This window comes from Netta rufina (assembly GCF_964035555.1).
Source record: "Netta rufina genome assembly, chromosome: 3".
In the NCBI taxonomy this organism is placed as follows: Eukaryota; Metazoa; Chordata; class Aves; order Anseriformes; family Anatidae; genus Netta; species Netta rufina.
Window position 1 is genome coordinate 26805054 of NC_140125.1, and position 8559 is coordinate 26813612.

The window sequence follows — 8559 nt, forward strand, 5'->3', positions numbered from 1 at the left end:
ACCAAAATTGGCAATGTTAAATAACAAAAGATACTTGCAACCAGAATGCATGTACAAGTGTTGCATTGTAAATATAAACTACAGTTGTGAAGATCAGATGGATCCTCACTTAATCCTAATGTGAACATCCTGTACAGTGTCTGAGGATACTTCCAGGGGAATACAAATTGTGGAAAATGTTTTTTTATCCAAGCGAGAGTAATGTTTAGACTGAACTGTCAGCTTTATAGAGAATTCTGCTTAACTTAGGGAGAATGTTCTATCACATCAGAAAAGCATGAATTTGCCACTAGTTCCAGCTCTGTTGTGAATAGCTTTGATTGCCTGGCTTTAGATTTTTAAGCTGTCAAATATTTTGTAGCCTGGGACTTCAATCTATGCATTAGATCTTAAGCATGTAATATGCTTAAGATTGTTGCAAAAAGCAACATAGTAAGGTGCTATTAGGAATGGTATGAGGTTTCACAGCAGGTAACTTTAAGACACTGATTGGTGTAGGTCTTTGTGACCTCTGTTTTTAATTGAGGGGGGTTCTCCAGGAGTTGATTCATAATTCATACCACATCTATGCTCTGATTTTGTATCAAGAGGCATGTTATAGGTCTCTGTGTAGGGACAAATTCTGTAACTTTTGGTTAAACCAAAGTATGGTATTTTGTTTTACAAGCTGTAATAACATTTCAGTTTTGTTAATTGCTTAAATGTTGGTTTTGAAATGATGTAAGCAGGCATGCATGCATTGAACTGAGAACTAGATTAGGGGGGTGGCCTGGTAAGTGACAAAAATCTCTGCTCGTGTGTGTACACGCATACAGAAATGTTTGTTTTTTGGCTGGGCTGGCTTTAACCAGGTTCAGTTTCTTTAGTCTTCACAGTGACATAGTGACATGTGGTTTTGCTGTGATGTAGGTTCAGATCAAAGGTGGGACTGATGCTATCAGCAGTGTCTTCAAGCTGATAACACACTCTCAGAAGATATGGCCAGAGGTACTTGGCTTCTAACAGCTGAAGGGTAGTTCTGTGTGTATGTTCACTTACTCTACCTGGAAAACAGGGAGAGTCATTACCTCAACCCAACTAACTGAATAAGGCTGCTATAACATCTTCCTTCGGCAAGCCTTGGGAGTCTTCCAAGAGTGATCAAGCAAGAAAAAATTCAGGATGACTGCTTTTAGTCAGAGACATTACGTGGGTATAGATGATAGCTTATTCATTTTATCTGCATGCTGAGGAGGGATCTCTCTGCCCTATGATTAAGCACAGAAAGTAGCCTTTTCACTGAGTAGGCCTGGTTGCCAGGACTGACTAGCTTAAATTTGAAGGGTATCTTTTATTTAATGTTAATGACAGTGACTGTATTTCCGTTCTTAATTTGTAGTGCTTAGTAGTAAGCTTGTGCAATCTTAGTATTTTCTGGAAAAATACTATCTGCAGCGAAGTGCGATGCTTATTTTGTGCCACGTCTTAGGAGTTTCTAAGCACTGTTGCAACTGATGTTGAATGGTGGAGAGATGAAAAAACATTGTCAGGAGAATCTCCTAGCCTTACTGTGTAAGACATCTTTCTGCTAACTAGGATATAGTGACTCTATGTACAGTGCAAAGTGCACTTAATACCATTTCATTTTGTTCAGTTGCTGGATGTAAATAGTTGTGTAATCAAACTTTCTTGATGAAGTAGGGTTTTTTATTTTAAAACTTTTTTCTGCTAAGATTTCTGCTGTGTAGTCAGTTCTTTGGTTTATTCTGGCAGCTCCTCCTAGTATTTAATACTGTATCTTGCCAAAACATGCATCCATTAACTTAAGAGCAGGTACACTGGAAGCTTTCCAGCTATGGGCCCTTTAAACCACAAGGTAAGAAGAGAAAAGTACCCCCCAAAAAAGGCAGCTAGACCAACAAGAAACCATGCAAGTCTGTCTTGCTATGCTGTCTGGTATTTTGATACCAGTAGTGAAAGCATTTTCTGAAGGGGTGTATCTTAACAATACTCCACTCCTGAGCATTTTGCTCTTCGCTTTGGCTAGAATAAATCAAACCCTTTCAGGATTTTTCTTAATGTATTCAGAAGCAGGAAAGGCCAGACTCTTTCCCTTGCATTTCATAAGCCAGTAAAGCATCATTAAGCATAGTCTAGGCAGATTTTATATTTGGTGCCAGAAGAGATGCTGTATCCTCATCTATATTCTCCAGCATTGGCCCTGGTACAAGCTCCTGGTGTTTAGCCATGTTAGGTAAATAACTGCCTTGAAGCAGCATGAGTTGTCTTTGGCTGCAGAATTCATTTAGTGGTGTCAGTGCATTTCTCAGGGGTTGGATGTCACATCTGTCTTTGCCTCTTACATGGTCGACGTTATCTGCATCAATTATAATGAACGTGGTATCTCTTCAGGACCTTCCTCAGGAGACAAGCTTGTTTTCCGCCTTTCCCTTTGAGCTCAGGCTGCTCCATGAACCCACTAAGAGCAACTTCGTACGCATCAGCCAGCTGCTGACACAGCCTCTCATTTCCACACTGAGCCTCAAAGCTGAATATTGAAACTTTGAGTACCTCAGTGAAGTTTCTTTCTGTAAGTCTCACATTGTTTCAGTGACTGAACTGAGAAGTTTCTATTCCTGCAGCCAGGCAAGCTCTCTTTGTACTCTGCTTCAACACTGCCCTACTCTGGAGATGCCTACAGCTAATGTAACTCTTAGTAAAGCAACCTTGTAATTACTGTTTGTGGGAAAGATGCAAACTCTTACCTCTAGGTAAATGTGTGAAGGCTACTGCGTGAACTCATTACTCTGAGACAGTAAAAATACTTTGAAATGTGTGGTCTTTGGGCATTATTATTTTCCTTTCCCTCAGAAGCCATCAAGAGTATCTAGAGAATTTCATAGTTGAGTGCATAAGGTATGGTGTGACGGGCATGGTATCTGCTCCTGTTCATGAACGGAACGTGAAGGAGGTCTGGCATGGTCTCTGTGAACATTGCAGTGTTTTTTTTAAAATGCCACCCTATGAAAATCTCTTATGTTCATTATAAATACACACACAGATTAAGCATCTCCAGTAACTTCAGTTACTAATAAAGCTTTTTCTGATAACCTCTGATGCTAATTTTTCTTCTACATCAGTATGTTGAGCAAAGTGCATGTTCCACAGAAAGCCAGCTCTTTTCACGTTTTGTGGTTAGTGTAAGTAAGGATCTAGTTCAGGCTATAGAAATAGGACTATTTTACAGGAGCTTAAGCATTCTTAAATGTTATCTTTCACAATTCACATCTAACTCCAACCTACTTAATTAGCTATCCTATTACTACTTTTATTTTCTTATATTAACTTTTCATGTTAATTTAGTATACATATTTTTTGTAAGAAGCTAAGCTTCACCATTCTACAAGGGGTCAAAGATGCCATAAGGAAGATGTTATAAAATTGCAGCGTACCTCACCGGTCACAAAGAAATAACCATACAAGGTGAAAGCTATCCCTTTTCTATTTGATAAACCTTTCTTCTGCACTTTCATGCAAATGTCCCTAAGTTCACCCTTGAAGCCCAAATGGCATTTTCTCTACTTAATTTGACTTACTGTCAGGGAGGCTCACACAGTAGGTGTTCAAATGAACTTCAGCAAACATTTTCTTCTACTTGTGTTCTGCTGTGCTAGAAGTGCTATGCTACTTCGTGATCCTCTAGTCTTCATGCTTTACCAAGGGCTCCTATTCTTCACTGTTAACTGTCTGTAAAAGACAAACTCTGGATGCACAACTCATCATTCACTGCAGAAGCAGTGCTTTAGAATCTACTCTTTCCCAAATTCCTTCTACAGCAAAGAGATACCTTTTCTATTTAGTTAAAACGTGTAGTTGCTATTATGTTATGCTCACCAGTATTCTCCTGTAAGTCTGTTTCTTGGAAATTCTTATCTACATTCCCATGTTGCTGTAATGATGATAGAAATGCTACCTTGCACTGTGCTATATACAAATCTAGTTCTTTATTCCAGCCTAGCTCTAAAAAGAACTTTATTAATGAGAAGTGAGGAGAAGCTTAATCTGCAAAGCAAACATGAGTTCATGTAAAACAGAGTGGGAGGAATGAGATGGCAAGAGAAATTAATTAGAAATGGTAGAGGTCGGGATCTGATAAATATCAGATTTAATACTTAATATTGTTAAGTGAGTCTGTAATTTGAGATGTGATAGTTATTACTGATGTGATTAGCAGCTGATGTGTGTGCAGACATGAGCTTTTAAAGCTAGCAGTAAAAGGCCTTACAACTGTAACCTAGCTTGTTAGACTTTGTATTCCGTCTTTTCCAAGTTTACTTTTCGCAGTGATTTATCCACAGCTTTAATTCTGTATTTTTATTTGCCTTCCACAAACAAAGACTTACATTTGGGGTGTTGAAAATATACATTGATATTTCTAAAACTGTTCATGGCAGTGGGAAAGAAGCAGTATTTCTTTAAGCCTTCACCTCAATGGTTGATTTTGCTAATTATTAAGTACCTAAATGCCTCTATATGTCGTGGAAATTTCCTATGTTAATGGCTTCTTCCCCCAGTTTTTGTTAAAATGCTAACATTATGGTGTAAAAGCATGAGTTTGTGTATATTTTCCCACCTTTTTATATAAAAATTGATTCAAAATCAAATGCCTCTAGCGCTGAATTGAGCCAGGCTTTTATTCACGTACAAGAGCTATATGGGCATCTGTTGCTCCTAGTTCTGTCTTAATCTCATCATGTTACGTTTCAGGTGTGATATTTACTATGCTCTTTGTATTATTTGCTCAGTACTTGCATTGTAATTCTCTTCCTTCCTCAGCTATATTTCTGGTTTGCTACTAATGCCATAGCACACATGATACCGTCAAACTCCTTTTTGGTCCTGGACAAAATAGTCTGGTTTGCTCCTACTTTATATCTTGGCTCATCCTATGCCATTACAAAAGTAATCCAAGATTTTCTGAAATCTTGAAATGGAAGAAACTTTTTTTTTTTTTTTTTCCCAAGAAGCTAAAGCATTTAACATTTTATGTTGCCATTTTCCATGTAGTTGGACTTTCTTTACCTCTCCTAACCGTTTGCCTTTAACACTTATTTTGCTTTTGTGGTATCACTCATTATAGGCTTTTTCATGAAAGTTTAACTTGCTAACCAGGGAGTAGAGGATTTTGTGTGTGTGTGTGTGTTTTGTTTTTGTTTTTTTGGTCTGGGTTAATGAATTATTCTACTCAGCAAAAGCCTGATGAATGCCAAAGCTGGCAGGTGAAGCTGGCAGGTGGATGAGGCAGAAGCAGAGCCAAGGGAAGGATTTGAGAGAATAAGAATACCCATTTTAGGCTCCTGAGGCTGCCTTGTGTAATTTCACCTTGTTTTACAGCTCTCATTCACTTTGTTAGGGAAAGAAAAAAAATGTGTTCAGTTTTCCTGAGCTTCCCTTTTTGCTTTCCGAATGTAATGCAAGAGATACTAGAGTTATAAATGACTTACTCTGATTGTTATGTAAATAACTTGCATAATTACTTGCATATATTATTATAGTACAGATAAAACAAAGGGTACATTGTTTCCCTAGCTTCAGGAATAGAAAAATTGTTAGAAAATTACAGTAATTGAACAATCTGTTACATGCTGACTTGATTTGATCGTTACCTCACATTAGCATCCTTCCTGGATGGCTTCTATTAGACCTCACCACTGGCATTCACCTTTTCTACAGCAGTTTCTTTTAAATGACTTCAGAAGGCAACTTGGTGAGGAGGTAACAAAATAAATCATTGTTTTGATGCCCACTTACTGGCTTTTTTTTTTTTTTTTTTTTTTTAAATAACAGAGTAAATCTAGGTGCTCATGTTTTTCTTTACTAGCTTCATGTACACATTCACGCTTGTCACTGAGGCTAGTGGTTCAGCTGGTGTGGCTGGGAATAATCCATGATTCATGAATCCACTTCCATTCAAGTGTATGACCTGCAAAGTTTATAATTAGGCATTTGCTGAGCAATTCAGTTTACTGCAGCATAGAGAGCCATGGGAGATAACTCCCAAGAAGGCCTAACATGACACTTCCAGGGACAGTGCTACACAACCTATGTGAGTAACTCTGATGTGAAGAGAAATCCTAGATAATTTTCTGCTCAAAAACAATCTGTGAAAAACCTCTTTACTCCCTTGGAAATGTGAATTACATGATATGGTGCCAGTTAGCACATGTATCTCCTCTGGATCGCAGTGGATTATTTTCACTCTTCATAAAGTTTCAGTTGTTATTTCTGGACCATATGGTAGAAGGTGCTTAATGATTAAAGTAATAATTGAAGTCCATAAAAAAGGGGGGTGGGGGGAAAGAAAAATGGTAAACTCTTTTTTTATGCTGTTTTGCAATGCATATAAAAGATGGCCTGTTGTCTTGCTGTAGTCTAGCATACGTTAGCCTGCAGTGAACTTCTGTTAGCTGACGGAGGCACGACAACTCTGCATCGACTTCAGTTATTAAGCACTCAGGCGCATGTGGCATCAAGGCCCTGTGAACAAATCAAAGGGAGAAAAATGAAAGTGCTTGCAAAGAAGAAACACAAAGTTATTTAAAAATAGAACTTCAGATAATTGTGAAGTTAATGCATGGAGACATAGAACTAAAGCCACGGAAAACTGTGGGAGTTAACTGAAGAACCTATTGCTACTTACGTTCTTTTTGCAGGTGGGATGGGACAGTGCTACACAGCCTGATGCGAAAACACCATTAAAAAGTAAAACACGATAAAAACCTTTTGAAGGAATTGTCATTGCTATTCCTAGAAATGTAAAAAGAGTGCTTTAAACCCATTTTCTTGCATTTCAAGTCAACCAAAGTGAATGTTAAAGAAATTGTGAAGAACGATCTTTTACTTAGGCACTTATAAAATGCGGAGCTTGTATGTCTAGTAAAAGGTGAAAATGTTACATCGGTCTGGTTGTTTTATTTGCATTGTCCTGTTGCTGATCAAATAAAACCAAGTATGTTGGACAAACTGTACCTGTTTGTTGATTATAGTGCTAAACCAGAAGAAACAATAAGTAGAAAGAAATAGAATAAACAGGAAGTTATGCTATTTTCAGCATCATCTTAGAAATACTAAATACAGAAATTCAGCAATACATACACAGGTTTTAAGACTGCCTAAATTGTCTATAAACATGCTGTTAGGGTCACAAAGGTGGTGAAAAATATTGTTTTAAGCACCTTTCCTGACGTGCAGGAAAGAAGTGTAAGATCACTTACTCTTCCATTCTGGCCCATTAATATTCAGCATACTGAGTGCTGTTCCAAATAAACATGTAATTTAGGAAAACAGCCTGACAATAATTCATAAGGATTAATAAAAATATTGCAACTGGCTTTGCAGTACTATTAATAATGAAGTTAAGGATGTTCCACATTGTTGGGACTGCTGTTGGAAGCACAGTAGGGGAATTTTGAGAAAGAAATTTGCAGGAGGGGGAAGGACGTAGAGCAGAGGGAACGCTCCCTTTACAAGAACATGTACTGCTAATACTGCAACTGCTGCATAGAGTAGCATCCAGCCACAAAACTGAGCAGGACAGTGCAATGTACTGCTCTGTAGGCGTGTGAAAGAAAGTAAGTTTTACTAAACATTTTGACTTTTTTATTTAGTTATTTTAAAGGTCAAAACTCTTAATGTAAGTAAAAACCCAAAGAAGCCATAAAGGCCAAGAGAAAAGTGATTGGTTACAATTACAGGTCTGGCCACCCCGATTCCTTTCTGACAGAAAATGCCTTTTCTTTGGTGATTCAGACAAGCATATCTGATAAAGAGGGAGAAGAAAAAAAAATAAAAATAAAAAATAACTCTATTTCACACTAATTAGCAAGATGGAGCTCAACTCCTCACACTAATACATGCTCTCAGGTTTGCACTTGGGAGCAGTGAACAAGTCAAAAATGAAGAGCAAGAGGACTTAGTGCTACTGCTTTTGCTGACATCCTGGTACCACGGTCTGTGTAGATAGCTTCTGCACCACTGAAAACTGGACAGCCTTGCTCTGAGGGTGCCCTCTGTGGGAGCTGACGGAGCACTGGGTGAGAGGGCACCACCACCAAAGGTGTGGAAGATGGACTTGGACTTACCCCCAGAGATATCAGGTGGCCTTGGAAAACTCACCTACTTTTGGCAAAGAAAGCTTTTAGGTGAAGGCACAAAGGTCTTCACTGGCAGGCCCCTCTGGGGAGCAGCTGCTTTGTGCCACACAGTTCAGTGTTGCTTCAATACACCGGTGTTATCAAACGCCTGTAATCAACATTGCAGCACCAGGTGTGCCGTGTGTGGACTGCTTCACGCCAGGTTACAAAGGCAAAGGCTCTGTGCCAGGAGGGCTGTGACAGGAGGGCCCAGCGCTGTGTCCCTGCAGAGCACCCCAGCCGGGCAGCCTGTCCTGTCCTGTCCCATTCTCCTTCCCTTCCTCCCGTCCTGTCCTGTCCTGCCCTGTCCTGTCCGCCTGCCTCGCCCTTGTGCTGAGCAATGCCTGTGCTCGCTCCTTCCAGCCCCTGCTTTGCTCCGAAAGCCACT